The sequence below is a fragment of the Episyrphus balteatus genome, chromosome 3, assembly GCF_945859705.1.
Source record: "Episyrphus balteatus chromosome 3, idEpiBalt1.1, whole genome shotgun sequence".
NCBI lineage: Eukaryota > Metazoa > Arthropoda > Insecta > Diptera > Syrphidae > Episyrphus > Episyrphus balteatus.
In genome coordinates, this window is record NC_079136.1 from 68,970,872 (window position 1) to 68,997,128 (window position 26,257).

Genomic DNA, 26,257 nt, shown 5'->3' on the forward strand with positions numbered 1-26,257 from the left:
TTATATAATTTAAATATAAACCAAAAATAAAATTTCCAAAAAAATAATTTTTGGATTTTTAAAAAAATTTTGAAAAATCAAATTTTCGATAGCGGGACATTGAATTTTTTTGAAATTTTGTTTTTAGATGTTGATTAGTGATTTCTACAAAATGGTATACCAATTTTATTTTAAAACTTTTTTCCAAAAAATTATTTATAAAAAATTAGTTTTTTATAAAACGGCTCTAAAGATTTTGAAAATTTTTTTTCTAAAAATGAATGTTATTATATCAATCAAAACTGCATACTTGTTTTGTGGAGCAATATGATTTCAGATTTTATTTTATTTTTTTTTTTAAAACCAATTTTATTTTTTTTTTTTTTCAAATTTCTATATAAAAAGTCTTAAAAATTTAAGCAACTTTAACTCTAAGAGCAAGTTCGTGCGACCCAGTCGTGCATTTTATTTTTTTTGGGCCCCTGATTATAAGTAATATTTTATGGGGCTCTAAGATAATATACATAGGTACATATATTTTTTCTTTCAAAAAAGCAATATATTTTTTTGCTGCCCTCAGTAATAATTTTTTTTTTGATGAAATATTATTATGTAGTTGGCTACCAATTCATTATGCATAATACTAAAGAGTATAATTTGTCTCTCTTGTGTCCTAAGTGATTCATTTTAAATATCTTATTTTTTTTTTTGCTTCGTTGATAATATAAAAAGTTGCCTTCTCTGTATTATCTCCATTCGTGGCCCTGAGGCGTGTCGAGGGCCCCGGGGCACCGCCCCACTTGCCCCAATGGTGTTTTCGCAACTGCTCCAAAGGCAACAGCAAAAATGCTAACGAAAAAAATATCAAAATAAAAAAAATCCAAATTTTACACAAGAAATAGGTAAATGAATTGAAAATGGAAAACCGTCAACACAGCCTGTCCTGGACATTTATCTTGATTCAAAAAGCTGTGTTGACTGTTGACTATTTTAACTAAAATATTGAACCAAATGTCAAAATTGTAAGAAATTCGACGAATATTAAAAAAAAAAAAATATGTAGGTAATGCACAAATTTTGCATTGATTTTTTTTTTTTTTTTCTTAAGCAGTATTTCTAATACCTATATTTTTTTAATTCAATTTTTTTATTTGCAATAAATGTTTTTTTTTCTTATTATCAAATATATTATTTTTTTAATAGATATTTTTACAACCCTGACTGGAAGTGATACAAAAAATACAAAATTGGTTAAAAATGGGGTCAACAATTTTGCTATAAGATAATCACTGCCTGCATACTAAATGCTAAATACAATACAAAAAATTAATAAATAGTAAGTTATAGTGAAGGATTTTTTTTTAATTTCAACGATTAGTTTTTTTTTCTGAATTTTGTTAAGCAATTTTGAAAAGTAAGCAATAAAAACGGTTCACATGAATAATAATAGACCAGTGCCAATAATTTTTGAAAATAAAAAAATTATTAGCAACATAAGGGTGGTGGGAAAATTTAGGATAAATGGTATATGAAAGGGGAAAAATAAATTGCTCACAAAAAAAATTGGGGGAAAGGGGGTGGGTGGGCGAAAAAGTGGGGTGGGTGTCAAAAATCATGGTTTTTTACAATTTCTGTCAAAATTAGACGTCCTATCGAAAAAAGTCAAATGCAAAAGTTGTAGGTAGTATAAATGTCTGCAACTTTTACACAAACAATTTTTTTCTATAACCTCAAAAATATTGAAAAAAAAAAAATGCAAAAATACGATTTTTTTATTTTTATCTTTTACAAAAATAGTTGGATTTTAACAAAACTTGGTTAAAAATTACTTTGTTATGTTTTCTATCTATTAAAAATGTTTTTTGAGAAAAATGTAAATTTTTGGATTTTTGACGAATTTAATTTGAAAAATAGCCTATTTTTCAATCAAAAAAGTTACCGAAAAAATTTTTGATTTTTGAAAAGTTTGGAATGCAATTATTTAGCTTAAAACCGTTTTTTAAAGATTGTGTGGAAAAACTATATTTTTGTTTTAGAAAATATTGAGAACAATTGAAAAAACAAAAAAAAAACGATTTTTAAGATTGATTTTTCCGTAAATGACAGTAATATTGGCGAGAAATAATTTTCCATAGAAACCAAATTATACTTTTCTAATGGTCTTTTTAATTTGAATCCAGCACTAGAATAGCTCTAACGTGCAAAGTTTTTGAGATATGGAATTTTGAACGTGGCAAATACTATTCTGATTTTTGGCATATGTCAAAACGTGATGTGATAGAATTTTTCAGATTCGAGCTCAGCGCACAAAAAACCATTAGAAAAATATACTTTGATTTCTATAAAAAAAAAACTTTTTGACTAGTGAAATCGAACAGGGCAGAAAAAATCGAAAGCCTTGTTGGTGATGGTGGTGCTGAATTCAAGTCTGAATATAACTAAAGCTATACTTGATTGCGTAAGTGAAAACATCAGCTTAAAATAAAAAAAAATGCTCCTTAAATCAATATTATTTATAACATTTTACCGGTTTAATAAAAAATTATGAGATTAAATTCTATAAAAATACAAAATTATTTAGCAGTTGCCAAATATTCGGTCAAAAAGTTCAGATTTATCGAATTATGATCGAGATATAGTATACCAGTATTTATCAAAAAATTATAAAGTCCTTATTTTTCCTCTAGAACTAAGCCCGTACGTCTTAAGTTATACCTCCGAAATTGACACTGAATAAAAAGTTTTGTTTCTTTATTTTGTTATTTTCTTTTTTGTTTGAATATTAAAATTACAATATTTCAATATCTATGCTGTTGTTAGTTTTATTTTACATAAATTAAAATTAACTAAAAGAAGAGAAAAAAAGTTAATAAAAAGGAATTCCTAAAAAGAGTTCGCTGCTCAACTCTTTTAATTAAATAAAAATGAATTTCCTTGCTAAAACTTTTCCATTTATTTGGTTTTCATGTTCAATTCATATATATGAAGGTGTAATTAGACGTCTTAATGCAATTTTGCGTATATTCAGTCACTGAAACACAAGATATTAGAAATGCCGATTCTGCTAAACATTCATCCCACTGTGAGCCGTTGATGTAGTGAATGTTGATAGTTCGACTTCCGTCACAATACTGTCAAAATTGTTTTTTTTTCATTTTTTTTAAGCCTCGAATTGTGTTTTTGTTTAGTTAAATTTCGAGATCCTCCCAATTCCATTCTTCTATGTAATCCAAGCACTTTCTTTACCGTCTTCCAAATTGACTCTTTTTTCCTACCTATCTGACTTACAAATAATAACTGCTGCTCCTTTTGCCTTGTAGCCAAAAAGTTTGTTTGAAAAATGGAATGCTATAACACATTCTCAAAATAGGTACTCAAGCAAAAATACTAGCAGTCACTGCCATTTAATTCCAAGCCGGTGCTTTCAATATATTTTTTTTTAATATTAAGGACAACATTCAGGAACATAAACTCGACACTTTATTGACCCAGATAACTTGAGACTTTAAATCATTAACAAAATAAAAAAAAAATAAAAACATTTCATCTGTCCTTGTTTATATGCATAGGTATTTTGCCAAAGTCTAGACTTAATAATTCTAACATTATATGAATTTCAAAAAGAGTCCTTGTTCCTAGAAGGTTAAAGCTGTTTCAAAGCTGCTACCAGATTTATTTGTTTTCACTTTTATCTTCGTTACATGTTCCATATTAAAAGCAAAACACCATACAGAAGGTTTTGTAAATCAGCACACCATCTTTATAGAATTTTTTGAACGAAATTTCAAAAAGGTTTCAGGTTAAAATAATTTAACACCCTATCAACTTGTGTCAAGGACCTTCAAAGACTATAATATCTCAGTAAGCAATGTTGACTTCGGAAAGAGGTCAACAGAATAATAAATGCAGTTTTTTTGAATCATCATGATGTGCTGTCATAAGCCTTATCCTGTCCAATACACTGAGAAGCTATGATAGTAATTAACTGTAAAAAAAAAAAAAATCGCGTAGACATTTATCTTAAGGCAAAAAGGCAATTTATACCGATCAAATCTTCAACACCCTATTGCCGGTAAATTCTGAGTAACGGAGCAAATTGTATGACGACTCAAATGTGCCCGTGGCATGTCATAACGAATATAATATCCTAGCCAGGTGTGTAGCACAGGTTGACGGTTGACAGGTAAGTATATAATATCCTGTATGTAGATATGTAAAAAATAAAGGTCTTGTATACATAGACACATCTCTAACGTGGCAGCTTTTTATGCTCAACTACCATCATGGCGTATAGTAGTGAGTGCTTCATCGTCGTCGTTGCCATGGCCATGCCATCGTTATTATCTATTCCCAACTTACTGTGGGCTCCTTTGATATGTTTTTCTCACAACCATGATGATGGCGCTATTCAGATAGATTTTGTTCAGAAGAGACGGATTTACAGAGTAGGAAATTCAAAAACAGGCGCCATGTGTTTTTGAAGGGCCCGTGCCTTTTTTTTAATATTTTTGAGGGGTATAAATATTTTTTTTTTTTTTTTGAGCCTCGGAGTTTTTTTGTTAACTTAACATATGGAGCAACATGCGTGATTTATTTTCAGCATTTGAATCTTTTAACGACATCCCGAGTAAAAATAGAAATTGAATTAAAAAAAAAAAAAATTAAAAAAAATCTTGACCTCCACACCACAGCTGCACCACCGCCGTTTGGCGGAAAATTTCGGTGCACCACCACAGCACCGATTGCACCACGTCCACACCATTTCATTTTGAGTGAAAAATTCGGTGCACCACCACCGCACCACTACTGCACCACGTCCGCACCATTTCATTTTGTATAAAAAATTCGCTGCACTTTGATACATAATTTTGGATTATTGAAAAATAAAAAAAAAAAACTACCGACGAGAAGGAGATTTGAACCCAAGTATCCAGAGCATTTTCAATTAGAATTACAACTCCTTAACCACTCGGCCACCAAGTCAAGTTTGTACGAACTGGCAATTTGTTGCTTAAGTAAAAATAACTTTGAGGACGACTTTAACATTTCTATAAGTACGAGAACACAATTTTTGATCATGGTGCAGACGTGGTGCGGTGGTGGTGCACCGAATTTTTCATTCAAATTGAAATGGTGCGGACGTGGTGCAGTCGTGGTGTGGCGATTGTGCACTTAATTTTTCATTCAAAATGAAATGTTGCGGACGTGGTGCAGTCGTGGAGCGGCGGTTTAGAAATTTTTAAAGTGGTGTGGACGTGGTGCAGCGGTGGTGCGCCGGTCTAGAAATTTTTGATCATAGTGCGGACTTGATGCAGCGGTGGTGCAGCGCAATAGAAATTGTAGATATTGGTGCTGGGGCGGCGGAATTCCATTTCTACTCGGGATTGTGCAAAATATATTTTTTCAAACGTTTCACCACACGTTCTTTCTTATGGGCCCTGTCTACTTTGGCTAAATAAATCCGCTTCTGAAAAAATGCTACATAGTCACATTTATTGCCACGGCAACTAACTACACAGATTCACAAAAAAGGTACACAAAAAAAAAAAGAAAAACTTAAACAAATAGCAATATAGCATCAAAGGCGCGAGTAAACGGAGGCGAAGATGGATATTATTCGCATTTTCCATCTCAAAGATATAAATAAAATTTGATGTGACAGGAGAAGTCGGAACGAAGTTAGTGTAAAGAAAATTCACAAAAACCAACTGAACTGAAAGAAGGATGTACCTACAACCTAAAAGGATCGGAAAAAGAATCGGAAACGCGATGTCACATTCTTATGAAACCTAATGAGCAAAAGATGATAATTGCTCCAATTACTATCTAATTAACTCCCCAGAGAATATTTATATAACGGCACCCACTTTTTTATGAGAAATTTCCGGCCATCAACGATGTTGCCCTTTGTTTTTGTTCTTTTTATAAATTGTGAAAACAAAAATTTATCTGTTATTGCTTGAAATGGCTCAATAAATTGCTAGGGTAATTGTCTATACTTTACAAGGATACGCAGCCCAAGGACTCTTGACTGTGTGTCGGTTCGTTTTGTTTATTTAAAAAAGTGTGTGTGTTTGTTTGTGTAGGTATAAGTGAATGTGTCAAAGTAAATGTATGTAAAGTTAGTGTTGGATATCGGTTAGGTAGTGTCGTGATTGTATTTGAGAGATTCTGATAATAAAAGCACACCACTTAAGCTCTATGCTGCTGAATTTTCGTGAGTGACACTTAGGAAATGACATCGCACAGATTGTGTGCAGCAAAGCATAGTTACAATTGACAATCGAAATAATGAGAATTTCACCAATACGCAACGTTATTCAGTCAATTTTGGGCGAATTTGGAAGCTTGCGAAACATCAGTTTTTGACAACAAAGCACATCACAACATTTTCTTAAATCATTTCGTTTAGAGATATTGATGCAATACAGTCATATGCTGAATCCATTGAAACAAAACGTAGGCGTGTTATTCAAAGCGAAGATTATATTGCTAAAAACTCCAAGTGAAATTCCTGCTCACATACAAAATTCTGGCTTCAAAGCAATGCTAGAAACTCTTCTAAGAACATTACTCTTTAAATAAATTCCTCGCCGATTTTGAGTTTTACAGGCGATTTTAAGGGAAAGCAGTCCCAGATCAATTAAAATTACAAAATCCAAGCATTCAGGCAGTAGTATCACCAGTATCAATAAATAAATTAATGAGCAAGGCAATTTAATATTAAAAAAAACTTTCGGTTTTTCAGATGGAGATCCCGTAATGCCCCAACTATAAAGCTTTATAGAAGCAACAGAAGCATCTGTAAAGCTTTATAGAAGCAAAATTGTTAGTCAGGGCATCTGGTTCTCGAGGAATATCAAAATCCTCGGAAAATAGCCTGAAAAATGTATTTGCTTTTTTCGTAGGAGATTTTGAAGCAGTTCTTTCAAGTCCAGTCCAGGACTTGGTCAAATTGGTTGACGACAACAGTTTCAATGATGATTCCAAAACCAACCCTGTCTTGAAAAAGCCTCACACAACTACTATAAAATAACAAATACTACATCTTTGGATCCGCAGTATCTGTCATTATAAAACCCTTTGGATATCAGTATTACCAGTGATGTTTAACTGCAAACAATCCACTCTAAAAACTGATGCATTAAATGTGGCCACTTAAGCAATTTGATAATGAAATGTGTAAACCACAAATAAACTCAAAAACGGAATCGGGCACTTCTCGCTATTTTTGCTGTAGGCACTGAAACAGTTGAAAGTTGAAACATATATCAGAATTCATCACAAACAGCTGACAAGAGCATTTAGCCAAAAATGCGTGTGACCGCACTTATGTATGATTCCTGTAGAATTAAATGACTGTGCCAAGCGTAAAAAACGCAATAGGCCTAAGGAGTCAAACCTGAGACAAAAAATATTAAATATTTTAAGCTAGATATTTGTGGCCCGGGCCCCTGCACTCTCTGAACAGAAGACATTCAAACCGTGATCTTCATACGTAAGGATTTATAGATCCGTACTTCCAACCACGATAAGAGTTTTCATAGTCCTCATTCGACTTGGCGAAGTGCTCATTCAAATCTCCACCCACATTTCTTTGGAATATTTCTAAGAAAGTAGTCGAAGTCTCACCAAATTTCTCACAATTTTCAATTTGGGACCTAAGAAGATATCAAACGCACACTGAAAAAAACGGTACCAAATAACTCTGATACCAATTCAGTTTTTACTTTGTTCTTGTGTCTTGAAGTCTAAGAAGTAGGATTTGCTTCCAGTACCAGTTTTTGGCCCCCTGTTTCTTGAACTTACCTACAAGACTTCTACGTGAGCTCTCGTCATTATTTTTAGCTCCGGTTCCTTACAATTTTTATCTGTAGACCTCTCTCCCTCCCCTCCCATCCCCACAGCCTTAGACTCATTATCCAATCTTAAGTCCTTAAAAGCACTTCGCAAGAAGTTATTTTTTTTATTTTGGAAGAACCAAAATATACCAGCATTGTTTGATTTTTTTTCAACAACTTTCAAACTGGTAAAATTTTCCAACCCTCAAGTCGTCGTGTCGTCAGTAACTGACTAACATTGCCATGACGGTATATTGATTTTCAAAAAGCCCAATACCCCATCCCCTTCTACCTAAAACGAAAAATCCAATAAAATCAACGACGACAGCGCGACAGCTCTGAAAAAAGTGTAAGCAACGCGCCTTAATATGTATGACATACAACAAGTTGGAACACCATCAGTTTCAGTTCCAGCGCTGGTTCAAGCCAATATCGCAGAGAACTCAGAACCAGAACTGACTAAATAAATTTTCGTTTTGCGCGACAGTGATGCTGGTTCCAGTGATGGTCTCTGGTTGGTGTATATCTGTTTGCCATCAAATACGCTCTATACCGGCAAATGTACTCCCTTTTAAAGACAATCATATTATAAACGAACAAAAAAAAAAAAAAAAAACACCCTCGCCTGTCACCCACTTCCGCCAAAACTGGCATCAGCAGGCAGGCAGGCAGGACTACTCTCTGTTATTTTGCACTGCTCTTGATTTTCACTTTCACCAAAAAAAAAAATACAACAAAAAAAAGGATACAGAAGGGCAGGACGCAAGAGCCGCAAAACATCACAAGCAAAATGCAAGGCGTGTGCTGTGTTCCAGATGGGTGGCAATGGTCTGGTATACTGGTGCCAGCAATGGCACTCATCCATTTTGGAGGGGCACTTAAAGGCTTAGTGCGGATTAAATGCTTTTTACTATGAATTCCCGAAAATCTAGAGAATCTATTTTCTATCTTTTTCCATCTTTTTCTATAAGATTTTTTTTTTTGGGTGGGAAAAATATTCTTCTGTAACCTTCTTGGTACTGGTTCTAATGGTGTGATGTGAATGCAACATCATTCTGATGGGGATGATTTTTTTTTTTGTCCTTTTTCGTCCTTTTTCTCGTGCAACTCAATGCGGATTAGACAAGTGGGCAAACAAACCGAGTAGAAATTTTATTTTTGCAAAACAAAAAAACCTACCTAATTTTTTGTTTCCTTAATTTCTTCGAGTCTTCTTCTTTTGTGCAGCACGTGGTGGTCCTGATGGTCTTCCTGCGCTTCCTTTATAGATTGTGGCGCTAAGCTCAATCCACATGGATGAGATAAAGGGATTTTTATTTTCCTATTTCCTCGTTGTAATTTTTTTTTCCGATTTTGGATAAAAATCATGCAATACAACCAGCATCACAGCGGTCCACAGGCGGCGGGTGTCCGCGGGGTGAAAAAGTACTAGATTGTGGGGGGGAGATTTCAATTAAATAACGTTTATGTTTTGATGGTGGATGGTAAAATGGCGGGGGCCCGGAAGAAAGGGGACTTATCCTAGCTGCATCGCATCAGAGGGCTTGATATAAGGGCAATTGGTAGAAGTAAATTGGATTTTAACGATATCACAGCGAAAAAGTGTACATGTATTAGAATAACATAGAAAAGAAGGGGGCTCGAAATTGAGAACTTGAATGCTGGAAGGATATACTAGAGTTGTTTTTCTTTTTTATTTTGATTTTTCTTTTTTTTTGTTGCTTTCTATTTTTAGGTTATATTCAATGGCGGAAATCCTTTAAGCACCCTGTTGCTGACACTTTACTCTTGTGTACATATAGTTGTTACTTGAGATAGAATTGAGAAAGAACAACTTCGACATTGCCGGCAAATTTTTGTATATATATTTTTTTTTTCATCCTCCTCTCTGCATGTGGATATACTACCGATGGAGATCAAGGAAAAAAAGATTATTATTTTTTTTTTTTCTTCTTTTTCAACAGGATTTGATTTGAGAAAGGACACAAAAAGTTTGCAAAGTTTTTGTTAAGTTCTTTACTCACTACAATATAGAGTCTTTATGGAAAAGTTTTTGAACCAATACACATAGATTCTAGAGTAGATAGGTGAAAAGGAGAAAAGAACATTGTTACACAAGTTGAATAAACTCTTAAGAGTGTCACTTGCAATATAGTGAATGGTAGATATACGAGTATACAAAGAAGAAAAAGAGAAAAATTCGAATAAAGTTTACGGACAATCCTGGAATTTACTATATTGTTGGGAATAAAATGAATATACTGAAAGCTTAAGTAAATGCTATTGAAGAATTGATAGAAGGTGAAATTAATTTTGGGGAAAGAAGTTTTTTTTTGCAAAAGTCTACTACAACTTAATTTAACTTTCTTGCTGAAATGAAATTGATTGAAGAGAAATAAATAAGTTAAACACGAATGGGTCGCATGAGTTTGCGTGTTGGGAGATAGGATTTTTTTGGTGTGATGGTGGGTTTTGTGAAGAAATTGTCGTTTTTGTAACTCTGTTCTGTGATTATGGTTTTTATATGAGTTGGCGACAAATATAATAAATACGTTGTTGTTTGCGGCCTTCGATAATTTGGTATGTGGTATGCATCACAGGTCATTTCAATAATAAGAGGTTGCTCTGGTAATTATAACGAGTTGTTTTGGAAGACAACAGTTTAGCCCTAATAATTATCACGGGCTGCTTCGGTAACTAACAAAGGCTAAAGTACTTATAGTTGAACCCACAACTTAGGGCAGAAGTTGGAATGAACAGGAAGAAAGTCTTTTATTTAAGTTAACCCTCTTCTGTTATTTATAAATCTTTAATTCTTCTTTTCATCGGAAATTCTTTAGTCCGCTAAAGAACTTTCAGAAAACTATGACATAACATAATTTCTTTCGGGCCATCAAAATTGTGATAACTCATGATTTCAAAGTCGATTCGGTGCCCCTCATTACTTACAAACTAATCCACCGAGTCTTTTGAACATAAATTCTAAGGTATCATTAGAGATTTATTTTTTTTTTCAATATACAGGGTGTCCCAAAAGTAATGGATCAAACGAAATATGCTGATAGGCCAACTTTAGGGCTCTCAGAATTTGGTAACTTGTTTATCCCAAATCCTTACGGTTTTCGATTTAATGCAATTTTTGTGAAATTTCGAAAAATCCCGACTTGGCAACAGTATTTTGCTTCCTCCGCTCATAATAGATTTCTGTTTTTCACAATTCTTTCAATAAAACATTGTCTAATATTGAGAAACAATTAATTGATCAAAATATTTTTTATTTCATGCGCCATTTTGCTGAAATTTAATTAACAGTTCCATGTTTTATAAAAACTCAATTTCTTACTTTTATTTCAGAGCAACACCATGAACAAATTTTGTATGGTGTGACACTGGTTTATTATTTAAAAAATTTGTCCCGGTATTGCAGTTTTCAAAAAGGTATAAAAGTTTCCAAAGTTGAACTTAGAACTAAAGATATTACAATTTAAAAGTAGCAAAACAGGGCTTTTCAGAGAAAATAACAAAGAAAAATAAACACATTTTGTCGACTGTTCTTTGTTTATTTCTTTCTGAATAAAAGCCTCGATTTTTGTTTGTTATTTTGCTCTGAAATCCTCTGTTTTTTCGCATTCAAATTGTAATATCTTTTGTTCTAATTTCAACTTTGGAAATTTTTATACATTTTTGAAAACTGCAATAACACGGCAAGTTTTCAAAATATTAAACCAGTGCCACACCATAAAAATTTTTTTCATGGTGTTGCTCTGAAATAAAAGTAAGAAATTGAGTTTTTATAAAACATGGAACTGTTAATTAAATTTCAGCAAAATGGCGCATGAAATAAAAAATATTTTGATCAATTAATTGTTTCTCAATATTAGACAATGTTTTATTGAAAGAATTGTGAAAAACAGAAATCTATTATGAGTGGAGGAAGCAAAATACTATTGCCAAGTCGGGATTTTTCGAAATTTCACAAAAACTGCATTAAATCGAAAACCGTAAGGATTTGGGATAAACAAGTTACCAAATTCTGAGAGCCCTAAAGTTGGCCTCTCAGCATATTTCGTTTGATCCATTACTTTTGGGACACCCTGTATAATACATATTAGTAAAATTTTTATTTTACACTTGCAAAAAAACGTTTTTTTTTTTTTACGTGCGTTTTCCCCTTCAAAGTTTCCAAAAAAGTGAAAAATTGAAAGATCAAAAACACTCCCAGAGTTATCTGGAGAAAACTATTATTTAACGATTTCCGATGATCCAGCGACAAGTTATGAGGGATACATTAATAAAGCCAGAAAAAACCAGAGCTATGAATACCAAAGCAAATAAAAAATTGCCGGGCACGTGATTTTTGGAGATTTCGGTTTTACATATCTTTGACGGGCAACAGGCATACCATTGGTTTGCATAACTTGATCGGTTTCCCAAATCAAGTTGGATACTCTTAAGAATTATATAGCAACAAAAATATATCTGTAAAAAAAGACTATGTTGAAATTAAGCTGGCACAAACAGCACTAAGATATTAAAGTGTACCAAGTTGTTACGGTTAGATTTACCGCACCAAAAACCATTTGTAAATTGGACCGGAAATCGGACTGTCGTTGGTATCTATTTTCCCTTCCATCCCAATCATTACCATTTTTCGACTCATTCGAGTCCAAAGGCCAAAGAGCTCACACTATATATTTTACATTTTTAACTGAAATTAACATTGACCGATTCGAAAGAATGAAGTGCTAAACGCTCTATCCTAACTTCCCCCAAATCTGGGGTCGAATTACGGCATACGTTCGTGAACGTTTTGACTATTGCTCTCTCTATTTAATCAGAAGAAAATGATAGAGACATAATGCGTAAATACGTTAACGTACGTATGCCGTAGTTCGACCCCTGTACAAAAGTCCAAAAAACGTAGTTCTTGCGTTGTAATTATGTATTTTGGTGAAGAATTTGCCTTCTTCTACTTCGTTTCTCGAAAATTGTTTTTAAAGGGGTTGGGTCATTTGGGGATATGCTTCTTCTTCAACGCACTTCCAAAAACATTAATACATTATACATACTTTGTAGTAGAGTAACTGAGGGAATGTCCAAATAAATTATTTTCAGCTTTTTGTTTTTTACTTGCTCAATAGGGCAAGTATTGGTTTCGTGTAAAAAAAAAAATTCGAGGTTTTAATCAAAACTAACATTACGATGATGGAGAAGTCCGAAAAAGTGGTTTTCGTCATGACGTCCGTCGGTCTGTGCGTCGGTGCGTCGGTGCGTCGTCACAAAAAGCTGTACATGAAGCTGCAGCCTAAACGGGTTGAGGGATTTTCTTGAAATTTGGTACAGATGATTTTTTTGTAATTTCCAAGGTTGGTTTTTTTTTGTTTTTTAATATCTCGCTTTAAACGTATACCTCCCATACAAAGTTATGGAGTTATTGCAACTTTCTCGAAAACGGCTCTAACGATTTTGATTAAATTTAATATATGTAATGCTGTTAGCAGTTCTAACATAACTGCGTTTTTAGTTTTTCTCAAAAAATGCGGATAGTGAAAATATGACATTAACTCTTTTTTAAATCGCGGATGTCGGCTCTTCCCGTACATCTAAATGGAGTTATTGCAATTTTCTCGTAAATAACTCTAACGATTTCGATTAAATTTTACACAAGTAATGTTATACGTAAATCTAACGTAACTGCATTTTTATTTTTCTCAAAAAATACGGATAATGGAAATATGACCTTACATTTTTTTTAAACTTTGATGTCGGCTCTTCCCGTACACCGTTAATGAGTTATTACAATTTTCTAGACTAAATTTGACATACATAATGCTTTAAGTGATTTTAATATATGTAGCTAATTGCGTTTTTTATTTTTGTCAAAAAAAACACGAGTAACAAAAATATGGCGTAAGAAAAACTAAAAAAAATAATTTCGTATTTTTGCATTTCTTATGAAATTCCTTAAAAAAATCAAATTTTAACTAATTCAAAATATTTTTTTTTTTAAATCTTTGACATAAAAGCTACTTTTATCATAAGAGCAAGTACGTGCGGCCCCAGTCGTGCATTTTATTTTTTTTTCAATTTAAGTTTTTGAAGTCTGAACATGGCCAAGTTATTGGAAATATCCCAAAACGAATCCATGTCCGTATTCAGACTTTAAAAACTATAAATTTTTGCAGTTTATTGAAGTTTTTCTGTTCAGAACTGTTCTAGTTTGCTATTTATTGAAGCTATCTGGAACAGTTTATTACCAGAGTTTCTGTGCTTGCTTTTGAGTCAGAGCTGTTTAGAACAGATTCTTGAGAGCTGTCAAATGTGTTTGTTGTTTGTTTTCTGTTCTGACGTTTCTCAGAAAACTGTTCTGTCCTTTACTATTCTAACATTTCTTCGTTGAACAGAATCAGTTTTTAAACAAAAATAGAGAGAAACGAAACGAGCATCGGCTGTGGAAATATGCTACAACTGGGAAGTCAAATAAAATCGACTTTCTTATGAGTTCAGGTCACTTTGATAAACTCAAAAAAAACGTTTTCAAATCTTAAATCCTGTTTTATTTAGGTTCCTTCGACCTCGACTTGTCGAGCGAACTATAAGTTTTGAATTTGAAGTTTCAAAACTGATAGACAATTATAATTAAAATACAAAAAGATCAATAAACATCATTTCTCATGCAAAAACTATTTGATAGTAAGACAGCAAAAAAAAAAACCATTTATCTTTTTCATTTTTTTTAACAAGTAGCACAAACGATTTATATTTCACACTCAACGTACAATGGCATTATAAATTTCATCGCCAAGATAGGTTTTGTTATTTTAATTAACTGTAATTTTTCATAAAATTCTTTCAAATTAAAAAAGTGACAAAATCGCTATATATGCATCTTGCTGTTCGGCTCGTTTAAAAAATACCTATAACCAATTTTCCAATAATTAAACTGCCGGAAAGGTTTGACACTTCCAATATTGTCTGTGATTTATTTCAACTATTTGTAATATTATAATGATCTTAGTCATAAGAAGCGAATACAAAACGAGTTCTTTCTATGCTTCTTTAAAATCTTTATTTACTAAGAAGAAAAAAAAAAGATATACTTTATAATAACCAACTTGGCTGGAAGCTGTCTTACTTTTAGTAGATAGACTGGACAGCTTGTTCAATTTTTCCATTAAATAAATCGATTCAAATTAATTTGTCACAGATTACGGGAAAGTGCTACTGGCACGCCATCATCATCATCATCAAAAGATTCCCTTTCAAAGGAAAAACCATGAAAAACAAGGAATCAGGAGAATCGGGACGAAGAAGACCGGGAGACTTCTACTAACTAACTTATACTATATCCCTCTCAATGTTGTCGTTGTCATCGTTGTCGTCTTCGACGTCGTTGTCATCGTTTGGATGTCCACACGAAGGAAGTTGCTTTTCTTGTTATGCCAAGAATAGAAAACACGATAGTCATAGATGACAGGTATTTAGCGGCAGCAACAAGTGCGGCATTTTTTAGTCACGTCTTCTTATCAAGCCACCAGTGCAATGGTATACTGACTTTGGCAGCTTTACCTTGCCTGCTTATGTCTATAAAGTCTGCTGATGGTTTTGAAAGAAGAAAGCCCTATGGTGGTGTGCTGGTGCTGGCTGCACAGACATAATGGTTCAGTTTGCTAAAGAGAGTCACAATTGATCTATGCGGCGGCTGTTGGCTGCAACAAATTGCTGCATGCCAAGATGCCGACGCGGCGGCGATCGGCGACAACTTGATTTGAAGCTGCTGCATAACCAATCGACAAATTACAGCTATTAGAGGTATTTAAGTTGTTATACTGGAGTATACGATGACGAAGACGCCGCCGCCGCCGTCACTGACTGACGTTTAGTTATGATATCGGTTCGGCTTCGGCATACTATCTCGGGTATATTATGGTATTGGCCTCTTGGGTACATTTGAATGATTTGCTTCGGCTGGCTACTGTTTTGCCAATTCTTACGTCCATTCTATGAATGATCAAGAAGATGAACGATGACGAAGTGATTTTTTTTTGTCTTCGTGAGCAAAACAATCAATAGTTAAATAGGAGACTGACAAGTGTAATAAGTCAGTTTAAAAGCATATTAAGTCCAAAAGAAATACACATGAAATCAAATAAGCATATTAAACGATAATAATTTATTAACATCCTTCCTCTTTTAGTCGAATTATTAAATAAGACTGGATTCTTTGATATTACTAGTTTTCTATTCAAAAAAAGTTAACAATTAATACCACACTAGTAAATGAAATATTGCGACATCATTTCCGTGGTCAGGTACGAAAATTAGCTATCAAAGCTAATAAATGTATCAAGAATCAAGATCAAATGTCTATCGAATAAGTTAAGTCCCAATTCACCCCCAAATTCGATTTTTTTTTTGACGTGATAACGTCTTATAAATCAATGAACCATGACAGCCACTACCACCATTTTCTAACGTTACACTCTCGCACTTTCGTAGTGCGGCAAAAAATTTCAATTCAAAATTAACTATTAGAGATACAAAAATCTTCTATAGGTTATTTGAAAGATAATAACCTAAAGCTTAATTCAGAGGAAGGATTTTTAAAAATTTCGTCATTTAATAGGGTAAACAGGGGTAAAACGGAAAGATGAAATTTGGGCTAAAATCTAAACGCGAAATTGTAGAGAATTGATTTTTTTGCTATAGATAGATGAGATTAATTTAAGAATAACTGCATTTAAAAAAAAATTCTAAAAAATTTTGAAACTAAGCTATAACGTTTTGTTTGTACATGTGTTGGGGCTATGACAAAATGATGATTTTGGGTAAAGGAAATTTTTTTGACAATTCTAAAGATGCCAGATGAAAGATGAGAGAAAAAAAATTAGGGGTCTAATACGGATTTTTTTCCAACACTCTGCGTTTCGAAATATGAATTTTTGAAAAACACCTTGTTTTTTAGGGGTATTTTTGGGTAATTTTTGATTTTTAACTTTTTTGCGTTTAGCTTTGGAGAGTTCAAAAAATCTCAAACTTATGTAGGTTTTAGCCTTATGCATACATGCGCAAAAATTATTTAGTGAGTTTTGACTGAATAACGGAAGAAACAAGTTTTTAAAAAACACGTTTTTTGACCTTTTTAACCGATTTTCATCGTTTTTTATTTTTATCTTTTTTTTTTTGATAGATACAGGAATGAAGTATATGAAGTAATGATAGACCATAATTACGACTATATGTGTGCGAAGTTTTATTAAACTTTTATGAGCATCCTGATACAATTACCTTTCATTTGGTATATCACTCATAACGGTAGACTAACTACAAGCTACACAATGTTAAATCAAGAAACTTGCAAAAAACCTCAAAACACCAGTGGAGATCTGTTGCCCCCCGAACAGCCACCAGTGGGAAGTACCGTAATCTCAGTCTGGAAATTCGACATGGTTGACTTTAAAAAATTCTAACTTTTCTTGTAGGCATTTTTGAAATGAGATTGATACGTCATATAAAAGGTGAAATAATAAGCTTTCACATGGTATATATTTTTTATAGGTTGTCAAACAAAAAATTGATTCCATAGCCTGACAACATAAAAATAAATGTTTTTTTTTTTTTGTTTTTTTTTTAATGAAATTTGATCGAGTTCAAAAAATTCTAGCTCTTTTTGTAGATGTCTCATAGACCTGATCAATATATATATTTTGAGCTAAGACAACAATCTTACAGATGGTATAAAATTTTGTATAGGTTGTTGCGAATGGAATTAATGACATGAGAAGATACAAATTCATGTTTTTTTTTGCTTTTTTTGATGAAAATGATTGTTTTCAATAAATTATTTTTATACTTTTTGGGCATTGTAAAAATTTAAAAATGGTTCTATTCTTTAGAAGAAGTACTTTGCTTTTAAATTGCATAATTTTTTTTGTAAGCTTTTAAAATATAAAAATTAATATAATGAGAAAATAAAAAAGGTATTGCTTTTAGCTTTTTTTGTAAATTATGATTGTTTGAACTTTTTTTTATTGTGTCTGTCTCCCAAAAAATCCTTTATATTGGATTGGATATGACGATAAAACAAATTGGTTTTGTGAAATTTGTGTTTTTAAATATTGATTGAAGAAGCTAAAAAATAAACTTTCATATTTGAGTCAAAGAAGAATAGTAGTCGAATGCATAATAACGCCCGACTCAAGGAACGGAATTTAGAAAAGAATTAGAAATCATGACTCTTGCATCATTGTGAACAACGCTTGAGTTGCTTCTTTTGAAGTTATTAATTAATTTGAAAATAAAAAATAGGGTTTTAAATAATTTTGCGTTCTTTATAAATCGTTAAATATATCAATCAGTTTGTTTTTCAAAACTTAAAACATTCGCTTACTTTGAACCTTTTTATAAACATATGCAATGTAATAGTAGGTATAAATATTGGTGTTCAAATCATTTAAATAATAACTATCAAGACGAGAAAGAAAATTTAGTCCATCCATCTTGTTCATTTCTACAAGAAGAATTTTTATCAAAATACACAAAATAATATGACACGAACGAAAACACGTAGAACCTACACAAACACAAATAAGAACTATTATTCTAATAAAGTGAATAAGATTTATTTTCCATTTTATTTCAATTTTCTGTTTGATTTTCAAAAAAAAAAAAAAAAAACCAAAAATATTCATTATTATCTTCAAATTTTATAAAAAGTTTAAACTTTTCCCAAACTAAAGAATATTTTTCGGGACTCCCTAAACATAATGTTTGTGAAGTTTGCGGCAGAATAACTTTTACCACAAAAGAAACAAAGTGAAAACTGCCGAACACAAGTAAAAGTTTTTGCACAGCCGAGCCGCCCCATCCATATAGATGAAGTCCTTTTTCCAAAAACTCTTGTGTCCTTTTTTACAATCAACACAGACTGACTACATCATATACCTTCTGTTGCAAAACAAGAAAAAAACAAATAAAAAAAAAAAAACTTTTAGGGACTTTCATATTATTATTGGTGTGATTGTGTATATTTTTCTTGAAAGGGAATCTTCTTCTCCTCTGCTGGCATCAGCACTTTCCCGCAATCTGTGACACTTTAATTCCATTTAATCGATTTATTCAATGAAAATGGCCACCACCATCGCATCGATCCAGACGACTGCCGAACAGAAAAACACAATGCCAACCCAAAAATGACAACGTCGAAGGCGAAGACCAAAAACCGAGACGACGACGACAGTATAATTATTATTATTATTATTGTAGGTGAATCTGCGTGCCTTTAAATAAAAAAAAAAGAAGGAACGCCAGACGTGTGAACCCGGTAGTTGTTACATGGTACGCAATAAATTACACGCAGCATAGAACTCTACATTATGATTTCTAGAACTATCACAGAGAACCTCTGTTAAACAGCTTATTATTCCAGACGGCATTGCAGTGATTTCCAAGACTTCTTTTCTTTTCTTCGAGTTCTAGTATAGCTTTGCTTTTCAGCCAGAGCTAACAATATGGTCGTTCAACTACTTTAACATGGTGCAATTCAAAGTTCGATTTGTGTGGATTTTTCTCATTCTCAGAGCTGAACTACGACGACGACAAAGACTATAACGATAACGACCGAGCTGGGCCGGGCCTATCCCTTCGCGGTAAGTCACACTGTCGGCCGCACTCTGGCATTGCCTGGCGATTATACGAGTCCCGAAGAAAGCAAAAACCTCACACTTTCACGTACTTCTTCGATTAGGAATACATTTTTTTCAAGTTTTTTGTTTTTTTTGAACAGGAGGCTGCTCCATATCCCTTCTTTATAGTGTGTTTGTTCTGTATAGCAACTCTTAAAAACTAGAGAAACAATTGTCCATTCCATCCACCTTGGTGGTGTACCTAATCCATCTTTCTCCTCGGACACGATGGATGGTAGTTTTTATTCCCCATTTGTGGGTCTCGCTCTTGTCCTCTCGTTTTGCTGGTTTTCCATTTAAAATAGGAAGCTAGAACAGAATCAAGTCACCAATATGACGGAAGGAGTGCACGTCGTGGTACGTCTCCGACATGGACGACCGACGACGACGAAGAAGACTTAGACTTGGACAACGAGTATGCCAACGGTGGCGGCCGGCGGGCGAGGCGCGGACGATGGCGATGGTTAAAGGCACATCAGGCACAGCACTCTTCTTCTTAGTTTATGCCTACGGCACGGCAGCACGGCGTACTCGTATAATAGTGCATTTGGCGCCTAGAATGTGCCAGGAATTAATAACTCCGTAGCCGAACTCGATCGAATGATGAAAGGAAAGGACTGAATGTAGCCGGTCGCATTTTGTATTATGTTTGATCAGTCGCATGCAGTCATGACGGGCATAATAATTTCCAGGAGACAGCCAAAGCCAAGCCAAGCTAAAGCTACTGCCATAGAGTGCCTTCTGCCCGTTGTCGTCGGTCGTCGTCGTCATAGTCGTCGCTCCTCCTTGGAAAGACCAGCAGCAGTCCCAGTCTGACTTTGAGTTTTGGACTACGAAGAAAAATATATGTACAATATTTATCTTATATGCATGTTCTTGGGTTGTTTGTGAATGATTTGCCATTCTGCGGAGTGAGAATACAAAAATATAATATTAAAGAGCAATCAATGAAGGGAATTGATATTGTTATCGTTTGCCTTGTGAACATCAGAATTTAGTTGATTACTAATATGGTAGAACAATAAGAAGGTTGGAATAAGGAACATTTTAAAAATGACAGTTTTCTAGGTTAAAAGGGCTTCAGGTTAAAGTTGATTGGAGTTTATGTTTTGAATATCAAAAGTCCAATTTTTAGAAAAATGTCAAATCGTACACTACTTTTAGAGCCTAACCCATAGAATCCGTTGCGTCAATCAATCCGTTGAAGTTGAAAAATGGGATGGAAAGGGTTGACCAATAGATTACGTTTTCATAATTTTATCATTACAATGTTCCGATATGACCACGAGCTAAGAAGGAAGCTAGGTACAAAAACTTCTTGCAAAAGCCAATAAAAATAATGCAATGCAATAAGAAATGGAAGAATACAAAACAGGAATATTTGCCGCTGTTTCTGAGATCAACATAGAGGATGTGGAATTTTTTAAATCAAAAATCCAAAAAACTTAGTAGTTTTTGGAAGTTTCCTTAGAGAGGAAAAAATTTTCCACTGTAAAAAAAAATTTCCTTTTTATCTAAAGGGCTCTAAAGGCTCAGACTTTTGAAATAGGTGAAAATTAGGGCTAAGAGTAACATTTTTTACTTCAACTGAAATAAATCCGCCAAACCTTCTTAAAATAGAATAAACAAAATGCACAACTGAGTCGCACGCATTTGCTCTTATGGTAAAAGTTGCTAATAATATTAAAGCTTTTTAAAAATTCATAAAAAGAATTAAGAAATTTGAAAACAAAAACACTTAAGAAATGATATAAAATTTGGTTAAAAGTTACAAAAACAACTCTATAAATGATTTTGACTTTCAAACGAAGTAGCCCATTTAATTTCTTGAAAAAGAAAAATAGTTTTTTATATAATTTTTTTTTTTGAAATTAAAAAAAATTGGAATGGCATTTAAAAGAAAATATTAATCGACATATAAAAACAAAGTTTCAATGAAATTCATTCAAAATTGATTTTTCAAAAAAAAAAAATGTTATCTTATTTTTAAATCCAAAACAATTTTTTTGAAAATTTTTCTTAGTTTTAACATTCTTGTACAAAAACACATACCATATATTTTTTTTAATCAAAATCATTAGAGTCGTTTTTGCGAAAAACAGTTTTTTTCCATTTAAGCCATATGGCAATTACCCATAATTTTGGCCAAAAAATACAATTTTTATTGAACCTCTAGGTAATCACCAAAAACTTTTAACTACCAAGTTTGAAGTAAATCGCCTCAGTAGTTTCGGATGTATGTAGCTCAGACCTCAGAGACAATAAAAAAAAAGAGCACGTATACGCCACAGTGTACGTTGACAGCGTGCAATATAACTTTGACCTAGATGCTAATACCCCCTTATAGAAATTATATAAACACATTCACTCAATACTTGAACAAAATATTCATCTTCTTATCGTCAGAGTTGATAATAAACAGTCTTAAACTTTTTTGACCACCCCTAAAAAAATGTTTTGCTTTGTCAAAAAAAAAAAAAAAATAGGTATTCTTTCTAATTTTTAAGATGCCCATTTTGAAGAACTCAATAATTATCTAAAATTACCATATTATATAAAAAAAAATATTTCGACAAGTTCTGTATCAATTTTGAGCATTTTTGGACTCATTGATATGGGCCATAAATACAAATTTCATTATTATAAAATTTCTTTTTTTCTTAGATTGTTAGTTTCAAGGTCAAATATTTGGGTTTTGAAACCCACCGTCACGGGTTATTTTATGTTTCGGGTTATTTTACAAAAATGACTTATAAGTTATTCTTATAAATGATAAAGCGAATGTATGTAGATAGTATTCCTAATTTTTGTTTTGCTTTACGCAAATCATCAACTCAATCTTAGTTTAATATTTTTATAACTTTTTATTTTAATGTTTTTATTATTGTATACATTTAATTGCAAAGACTATCCTAGTTAAGTTATTAAAAACAGTCTCGCAAGAAAATAAAAACCAACAGCCTAGGAAAATTGTCACAAATTCGTTTTGATTTCCCTTGTCAAGCTAGTTTTTTTTTTTTTTTTTTTCTGTCATATTCGTGCCAAATGCCTACCTATCCACGGGTTCGACATTCATCATTTAATATCTAATTAAAGCTTTAAGAAAAAAACCTTTTTTGTGTTTATAATTAAATTATCATGACTATAATACCGACTTGGACATTCTAAGAAAAATCACAAGATGACAGTGTCTTGTCTTAAAAGAGTTTATTGAACTCAGTAGCAGTTAATTTGATGAATAACTCTCTGATCTAACCAGATGATATGTAAAATACTAAAAACAAAAACAAAAAAAAAAATAAAAAATAGTTATAAAAACATTCACCTGTTTACTGAGAACTTAAAATTTCAACCAAGAGCAAACCCAGAAGAATCGCAAGTTTGTGCAAATCGCATCAACAACAAACGACCGACCAACCACCGACTACTTGGAGACTTTCTGGTAAATCCAATTCCACATTCCAATTAACCCCTTTTCAATCTTTTTTTTTTTTTTTTGGTGTTAAATGAGGTTTAATCATTTGTGTTCTTATTTATTTTTGCTCATTATTCTGGGTTCTCTGGGTCGTATCTTGGTGTGAATCAAATGTAAATGGGCTTTTCCCACACATATGAATGAAAGATTCAATGAACATTTAAGAAAAAAAGATGAAAAAGCAAAAGAACATGAGTATAGGTAAACCAGGCACAGATTCTTCCCACAGAAATTACTTCGTTATGAATGTTTAGATATGATAATTAATTTATCGAGTATGAATATTGATTAATTGTAACTGTAAGAGTGTATATTGATTGTGAATAATTAACTAGGTGAATTATTCGTTTGTCAGTAATCTAAGCAGAGGATTGAAGAATTTTAAATATTTGCTTTATAAGACTGCTGAAGTGTGACTCTATAAAAAAAAACTGTTAAGTTTAAAATGATAAACTAGATTGTTACAAAAATTTACAAGAGTTAGCAAAATAATCTTCTAATAATAACTGTGGTTCTATTATCTCAGTTGAATATTGCTAAGCCGGTTTCTCTTTTTACTTTAGAAGCCCTACTTCAATGCTTTTCTATCCAATATTTGGTGGATAACCAAATTTAAAAAAAAAATCTTAGTAATCCTATACGAGTCTGAGAAATTACAGACGACAAATGTTAAACTTTGGTTTCATCCAAGCAGGATCAGCACACTAAAACCAGGGCAATTGAAAGAATTTCACAAGACCCAAACTCTCCATTGCGATTTAAACAATGTCCCAATCTCTTCATTGATTTTAAAACTCTTTTGCTACTGTGGGTCGAAAAGAATCTGTGAAGTTTGCAAGACTAATCGAAAGTCTATATCATGACGCTCGAGTTTCGGTGTGAAATGGTAGGGAAAATCTGATTGGTTCCAATTTACATCAAGGATGCCCCCAAGCTCGCTTTAATTAGCACTTTTCATAGAGAATTTATTCGACTATTTGCAGACGACATTGTGTTGCTATCATATACTTTAGAATCACTTCAACTAATGATTAATCGAATACAGGAATATTCCAAACGTTGGGGATTAATTGTCAATTTAGAAAAGTCGAAAGTACTCAAATTGTTCAAACGAAAAATTTAAATTTGATTGAACTGGTAAAAGAGTCTAATTGCTTGGAAATCAACTACTATACCGATTTAGAACCGAGATAGAATCTTCCAAGGACTTTTCTGATGATAGCCTTATTTTTTTTATAATGTTATGATTAATAAAACAAATGTTACTAATTATAAAATTTATTAGCTTGTTCTTCGGATCTTCGTTGAAGAAAAAACCCAATTTTCCTTAAAAATTTTCCACAATTGCAGGAAAAAAAAAGTTGAGATGACAATCAGACATGAAATTACGATGAGAATGCAAGAAAAGTGGGTCCCGGAAGTCCGTCTGTCTGTATAAGCCTAAACGGATGGACCGATTGAAATCAAACTTGGTATGCAGCATTGTTTGGAGACTCTCCAGAGGGGTTTTTGGAATCAATTTTTTTTTAAATCAAAAATAACGGTACCTGCCATACAAAAATTTCGGAAAAGTTTAATTTCTCAAAAACAGCTCCAACGATTTTGTTAAAAAAAATTCAAATTTTAATTTTTTCAAATCTGATTTTTTCAAATCTAATTTTCTGCCAAACTCCTACTTCAATTTCAAGCAATTACATTATTTTAATAAAAATCAGAAATACAATTTTGAAAAAAAAAACATAATTTTTAAGAACGGGACATTGAATATTCTTGAAATTTTAGTTTAAGATGTTGGCTAGTAATTTCTACAAAATGGCATACCAATTTTATTTTTGATTTTTGTTTTCAAAAAATTATTTAAAAAAAAAGTATTTTTTTTAAACGATTTTGAAAATTTTTTATTTAAAAATGCATCTTAATAAAAGAAATCAAATTACATACTTGTTTTGAAGCTCAATTCGTTTTCAGATGTCGTTTTTTACCTTTTAATAACGAATTTTTTTTTTTCATATACATTTTCTAAATTTCTATTTAAACACTCAAAACATGTAGGTATGTATCTCCAATAAATCTAGTAATTTAATTGGTGTAAATTCTATACTTTGTTTGTAATGGGAGCGTATCGGAATCCCGCTTTTTAAAATCCCGTTTTTCGAAAATCCCGAAAAAAAGTTTTAAAATCCCGTTTACTAAAATACCGCTTTTTTAAATCCCGTTTTCTGAACTCCCGCATTTTAAAATCCCGTCAAATCCCGAAAATCCTGATTTTTTTTTACAAAATACATGCTTAATTTACAAATAAAAAAATCATGAGAAATAGACAAAAAATTAGTAAAACTGATTTTTTGCGTTGTAAAGCCCAAACAATACGTACCGTCAACACATTATGAAAACGGTATTTCTTTTATAAAAACATAAAATGATTAAAGCCTTAAATTGAGTTCACAAGTAAAAGGAATTTCATTTATTTAAATATCAAAATTGTTGAAATGCATTCAAATATAAGTTGAAATATATTTAAATGAAATTTCTTTTGATTATGTAGTGTGTACTTAATTTAAGGTGTTGTGATCATTTTATGTTATTATTAATCTATGGGATTATCACGATTTGATTGTTCTTCTGAAACTTTAAAGTAAATATTAGTTTGTTAATTGATTTCTTTTTAGTATCACATTCTTTACTTTTTCTTATTTTTTTTTATATATTATATTTTTTGTTAAAGGGTTTAATTAAATGCGTTTAGAACAATCTCTCTTTTTGTAATTTGTTTTAGTATCCTGATTTTGCAAGCAAAACTAGTTGTTTTATTTTAAAAGATCGCGCGATTTTTTAAAATAAAACAACTAGTTTTGCTTGCAAAATCGGGATGATAAAAAAACGGGATTATAAAAATCGGGATTTAAAAAATCGGGATTTAAAAAAGCGGGATTATAAAAAGCGGGATAATGAAAAGCGGGATTTTAAAAAACCGAAATATAAAAAGCGGGATATCGAACCCAACCCGTTTGTAATCCTTCTTTCAAGATAAGAGTGCGCAAACTTTCTATAAACGATATAATTTCTCCTAAATATTTCTCCTTTAATCCAAGAAATTCCACTCCACTATCAACTTACCTTAAATAACTTTGAAGATACGCGAAACTAAAATACAACGACTTTGGCCTCCACATTGAAATATGTGTCGGACATTTATTGATTCACCGAAAGATTGCTGATAAATCAAGATTAAACAAAAAAAAAATGAAAGAAGCTCAGAGGTGAAGTTCATTGATTTT

At 32.3% G+C, this 26,257-nt stretch overlaps 1 long non-coding RNA gene across 1 annotated transcript in view; it reads right to left on the reverse strand.

Moving 5' to 3' along the window:
* Positions 1-18,650: 18,650 nt before the first annotated feature.
* LOC129916775 (uncharacterized) overlaps positions 18,651-26,257 on the reverse strand; it is a 30,668-nt gene continuing 23,061 nt past the window's right edge. Inside the window, exon 3 of the long non-coding RNA XR_008772549.1 lies at positions 18,651-20,408. This is a non-coding gene — a long non-coding RNA (uncharacterized LOC129916775). The remainder of the gene's footprint in view (positions 20,409-26,257) is intronic.